This window comes from Prionailurus bengalensis, chromosome C1 (genome assembly GCF_016509475.1).
Source record: "Prionailurus bengalensis isolate Pbe53 chromosome C1, Fcat_Pben_1.1_paternal_pri, whole genome shotgun sequence".
Classification (NCBI taxonomy): domain Eukaryota; kingdom Metazoa; phylum Chordata; class Mammalia; order Carnivora; family Felidae; genus Prionailurus; species Prionailurus bengalensis.
In genome coordinates this window covers 176,103,480-176,109,778 of record NC_057345.1, presented here as the reverse complement: position 1 = coordinate 176,109,778, position 6,299 = coordinate 176,103,480, and the positions used below count along the sequence as shown (strand labels likewise).

At 35.1% G+C, this 6,299-nt stretch overlaps 1 pseudogene; it reads left to right on the top strand.

Annotated features, from left to right (window-relative positions):
- The first annotated feature begins 4,898 nt into the window (after nt 1-4,898).
- LOC122479707 lies at nt 4,899-5,354 on the top strand (annotated as a pseudogene).
- Nucleotides 5,355-6,299: the final 945 nt, after the last annotated feature.

The following is a 6,299-nucleotide window of genomic DNA, read 5'->3' as shown; positions in this document are numbered from 1 at the left end:
GAAGTATTGTTTGGACCCTTAGTGGACCATCAATTCTTTTATAGGAAATCTCACCCAGAGAATATCCTTTTCATCCCTGCTGCTATAAACCTGTTTAAAAAGATGGCCCTTAATATCAGAGAGGATGAGGATGTCAGACTCAGTGCATCATATGCACAATTCTGAAATTAAGTTTTTCTAATAGTTCTCTCAGTGACATTTGCTCTATTTCACGATGTTATAAATGCAATGACCATTGCCCACAATTCTCTTCCTTCCTTGTTTATCCTGGCAAATGTCCTAAAGGACTCAGCTCTTTGTCACTTCTAATGTAAAACATTCATCAACACCCACACTAACAGAGTTAACTGATCATTCTTTTTTCTTCCTGAGCACATTCATTATGTGTTCATATTGTACTAGAGCTGTTTGTTCATTTATTGTGACATTCTTGTGGGTTGGGTTTTGACGTATCATTTTGCTTATATTGGTATTTAAGCCATGTCTACTATCTAGTAGTACTCTAGTAGTGCTCAGCAAACATTTAGTTGATTGAATAAAGAAATAAACATGAGAGTTTCTCTTCTTCTTTTTAAATATTCCTTTACTCTTGTCCAGGTCTAGGTTGTAAAAATTTCAGTTTCTCTTTCAATTTTTCAATTGTGTTGTCCAAAAGGACAATAGTCTTGGCCCCCTATTTATTTATTTATTTATTTATTTATAACTTTATTTATCTTGACAGAGAGAAGAGCGCGAACACGCGTGTGCGTGTGAGTGGGGGAGGGGCAGAGAGAGAGGAGGAGAGAGAATCTCAAGCAGGCTCCACACTGTCAGTGCAGAGCCTGATGCTGGGCTCAGACCCACAAACTGTGGTGAGATCAGGACCTGAGCTGAAACCAAGAGCCGCATGCTCAACTGACTGAGCCACTCAGGCACCCCCGCCTCCTCTTTTAAAAAAGAGTACATTCAAAGAAGTCATAAAATGAGTGGGTATCATTTTTAGATGGTTCCTACATGAGGTACTGCTTGTTTAATTTTTATTTAATATGGATTATTCAGGATAAAAAAATAACTGTTTGTGACTAACAGAAATCATTTTAGTGCATCAAAAATTACCACATTTCTTTTTAGATTTTTTTATCCTTTAGGCAAAATATTTTCCACCTGGGAAATATTTCTGATAGCACCTGTTTGTTTTTCAAATCTATCTAGAACAGAATGTCATATTTTCTTAAGAAGATAAATTCACCGTGTATTCGTTCCAATCAATTCCAGAAAAACTGTTAACTGGCACAGAGCAGTCGGCAGCAGCCAGCTGTCATTTCACAAGCCTTCCTGTGTACCTGTGTACCTACCCACCAACTCTCCACCTGTGGAAACTGGCACTTAGATGGCAAACAATTAAAGTGAATAATACACATCAATACTCATTGCTCATATACTGAAAGGTGATCTATCTATCTCTTTTTGGAAACAGCATTGTGGCAATTTTGTTAAGGATTTGAGGCCACCCACGGGTTTAGTTAATGTGGTGATGTTTTGTAGCTACCTAAAGAATGAAATGCTTTCCCAGTAGATAGACTCTTGACTCTTTCGGTAAATTGATCCATAATATGTTAAGAAACATTCTTAAGGAAAAGGGACAGGTATCACTGGAATGTTTAAATATAATAAAAAATGCAGAAAATTTATAAAGTGGTTGGGCACTTAGGTAAGCAACAAATGCTATTATCCCTGTCTCTCTTGCAAATGAAATACAATGTTTGGGTCCTAGGGGAATATAAAAACAAACAAAAAGGCTCAACAGGCTAGTATTACATCATTTTTTTTTAAATAAGCATTCTTAAATCAAGAACTGATACACATCTTTTCAATGCCTATTAAATTACACGGAATGGAGCAAATATCATTGTTAGGAGTACAATCTCACACCTTGTGTGACCTACGCTTATTTTAATACATATGTGCTATGTGTGAATGTAACTGAAAGTCCTATCTCAGAATCACTAATACACAAAACCCCATTTATTGCTCTTTACTTAGATAAGATTGTTATCTTTGTATGAAATCAATATTTTAAAGAAATTCTAAAATTTGATGAATGCATATCATTTCTGAATCTGGGTGTGCCCGATGTTTTGAAGATCTGGGTCAATTTAATTGTGTGTGATTTAATTTGGGGTTAAGTAGTAAGATCGTGACGTTTAGCAACATGGTACTTAATACCCAAAAGAAAAATTCATGAAGTAAATCAACCAGGAAGTAACTATTATTTCAAAACATTGTAATGATATTTTATGTTTTACAAACTTATGTGCCACCTATTATCAAGTAAAGGTTTCATAAATGAGGATGCTTCTGGGGTTTATTCAGAAGATCCAGATAAAACATTTTGTGAGGAACACATAATACATATTGAGGAAATTGAAGCTTCCTCGATGTTCCTGAGGCTGTCTCATACTGTTTTATCTGTATCTAAAATTTTGAGAGCACCTTGAGCTGTAAGGGATATTAGGTTTAGAATAAAAATATGTGGGTTCCAGGCTCAGTCTTTCAGTGACAAACTTCTTAGTTTTCTCTCATTTAAGATGGGTGTGTTGATACCAAACATAAAGTCAATAAAAGCAAAAATAAGCCAGTGGGACTACATTAAACTGAAAACCTTCCACACACAAAAGGAAACCATCAACTAAATGAAAAGGAACTTATTAAGTGGGAGAAAATACTTTCAAATCATATATCTGACAAGAGGTTAATATCCAAAATATACAAATAATTCATACAACTCAATAGCCAAAACCCAAACAATCTGATTTAAAAAATGAGCAGAGAATCTGAACAGATATTTTTTCCAAACAAGACATCCAGATGGCCAACAAGTACATGAAAAGATATTCAACATCACTCATCATCAGGGAAATGCACGTCAAAACCACAATGAAATATCACCTCACATCTGACAGAATGGCTACTGTCAAAAAGGCAAAATCAACAAGTGTTGGTGAGGATGTGAAGAAGAGGGAATTCTTGAGCACTGGTGGTAAAAATGTAAGCTGATGCATCCACTGTGGAAACCAGTATGGAGGTTCCTCAAAAAAATTAAAAATAGAGCTACCATATATGATCCAGCAATTCCCCAAGAAAATAAAATTTACCAAAGAAAACAAAAACACTAACTCAGCAAGACAGATTACATGTTCATTGCAGCATTATTTACAATAGCCAAAACCATGGAAACAATCTAAACGTGCATCAATGGATGAATGGATAAAGATGTGGAATGTGGCATGTGCACGCACACAGATATTACTCATCCATAAAAAAGAATGAAATCTTGCCATTTGTGACAACGTGGATGAGCCCAGAAGGCATTGTGCTAAGTGAAATAAGGCAGACAGAAGAAGATAAATACCACAAGATCTCACTTAAATGTGGAGTCTTAAACAAACAAACAAACAAACAAACAATAAAACAAAACTGAGCTCACAGATACAGAGAACAGAAAAAGATTGGTGGTTGCCTGAGGTAGGGGTAGGAGTGGGCAACAAGGGTAAAGGAGTCAAAGGCACAAATTTCCAGTTATGAAATGAATAAATCACGGGGATGTAATGTACAGCTTGGTGACTTTAGTTAATAATACCGTACTGAATATTTGAAAGTAGCTAGGAGAGATCTTTTAAGTTCTCATCGTGAGAGAAAAATTTATAAAAATACATGGTGACGGATGTTAGCTGGACTTATTGTAGTGGTCAATTTGCAGTGTATACAAAATTGAATCATTACATTGTACACCTGAGACTAATACAATGTTATGTCAATTATACCTCAATTAAAAAAAAGAACAATATCAAAATTAAATAAAAAAATGGGTGTGATAATGACTATTCTATCTAATCATCTCATAAGGCTATTAAGAGGAAGGTACATGTAGGTCAGGGAAATTTTAAAAGTACTTAAAAAACAACACAACGTTCCAGGGTACTAAAGGACACGGGTATTTGGAATGCTGAAAACATTCTGTTTATGAATTTCCTTACATTCCTTAGATGAACTTTGGTTTTGGCTTTCCAAAATTTATCTTTACCTGCTCTTCAGAATGTTCTTGCACTGTTGTTCTAAAAGTAAAGACTGATAACACCCTCGATGAATCATTTTTTTTTAAATAATACTTACTGTACTTCAGCTTTCTTATATGATTTTCATGTAATCATGAAGAAAAGATTTCAGTAGGTATTTTATTTTGCTACAAGGTTTGGTTTGTTTTTGTTTTGTTTTTCTCTGCTCTTGTTATTTTGAGTAATATTTTTATCTATGGACTTCTTACATTTTAAACTAAGTTTAAATGAGTTCTGAGTTTTCCAAACAGAAAACATATTTTTCATCTCAAAAAATTAGCATATTGAATGTGATGAAGAACAATTGTTAACTCCTAGTTAATACATGCCTGAACTAACTAACTTTTGCTGTATCTATTTGTATTGACTCAGACCTTGAAGCTTTCATGTCTTTTAGGACCCAGGGTGATGTAGTAAATCTGCTATGTGGTAGATAATATAAGGTATGTGGAAATGAAGTTCCCCAAACTCTTAATGGATTATTTATGGTGCCTGCTAGGTACAGAGGACAGTTTAATTCATTTAACCATGAGGCTTTTTTTTTTTCTGACTAGAAGATTTATTTTTAACACCTTAAAAAAAAGTGAAAATAGGTTTCCAGATACTAATTCCAAAATCACAGTAGCCCACAGCAAGGGATATAAAGATTTCTTCTTGAAGTGTATTGACACTGACAAAATTTAAAAGTTTACCAAAGTTAATTCTTTAAATTAAAGACATACAATGAATAAATAATATAGTGATTCTTAAAAAAGGAAACTCTTTATGGTGGTTTTTTCTGCCTCTTCGCCGGCCACTGGGAAGATGGCAAACATTTAGACTGAGCGTGTCTACCTTAAACAGACAACCATCTTTGAAATAATAAGACAGTCTTGCTTGGAGAAACTGGCAAGGAGAAGTTCCCACAATATTACAAAAATATTCGTCTGGGCTTCAAGATGCCCAAGAAGGCCATTGAGGGGAACTACACTGACAAGAAATGCCCTTTTACTGGTAATGTCTCCATCTGAGGGTGGATACTTTGTGGTGTGGTGGAGGACCACTGTTATCCGTTGAGCTTACCTCCACATCTGAAAGTACGACTGCTTTGAAAAATACTATAAAAACATGTCCGTGCACCTGTCCCCCTGCTTCAGGGATGACCAGATCGGCAACACTGTCACAGTGGGCGAGTACCAGCCTTTGAGTAAGACTGTGTGCTTCAATGTGCTCAACGTCACGAAGGATGCTGACACTAAGAAGTGATTCCAGAAGTTCTGAGACTAGACAGCTGCCCACACGCCCCAAAGAAGATAAAGTTATTTTTCCAGTCAAGAAAAAAAAAGAGTTTTCCAAATAAAACACTTTTGAGACATTTGAAAGCTTCCAAAAGACTTCCAAACTCTGATCAATCTTGGAACATCGGTTGCTGTGTTTGGTATTTAATTATACTCCACAATCTGGAAGGCATTGAAAGGTATATAATACATAGCATGTTTACAATACTTGCCTTATATCTGTATCTTTTTAAACATCTGTATTAAACTATCCTATCTACTACCATCTGAAATTTATAGTTTATTCACAAAAACTTTTTGATAATTTATGTGTTCTCTATATATTTTTCCATATTGTTGTCTGCTTTTCTTTTTTTTTAATTAAAAATTTTTGTTTATTTTTGAGACAGAGAGAGACAGAGCATGAACGGGGGAGGGTCAGAGAGAGAGGGAGACACAGAATTCAAAGCAGGCTCCAGGCTCTGAGCTGTCAGCACAGACCCGATGCAGGGCTCGAACTCACGGACCATGAGATCATGACCTGAGCTGAAGTCGGACGCTTAACCGACTGAGCCACCCAGGCGCCCCATGACTGCTTTTCTTCTAAAACCAAAAAAAAAAAAGAAAAAAAAAAGAAAAATATATTGAGTCTATAGCTAATATATAATTAGACATAAAATTAAAGCAATACAAAAATTAAGAAGTAAAATTTTCCCCAAATGTAAACATGCAGTTAAATACTTAACATTCAGGTGAACATTTTTTTAAGTTAAACTTTTATTTTGAGATAATTGTAGATTTATATGCAATTGTAAGAAATAATATGAGGAGACCCTTATGTCCTTTACTCAGTTTCCCTCAATAGTAGCATCTGGCAAAGCAAATGATAAAAGCGGCACTTCAAATTAGTGAAAAAAGTGACCCATTTAATATATGGTATGAAAGTAAC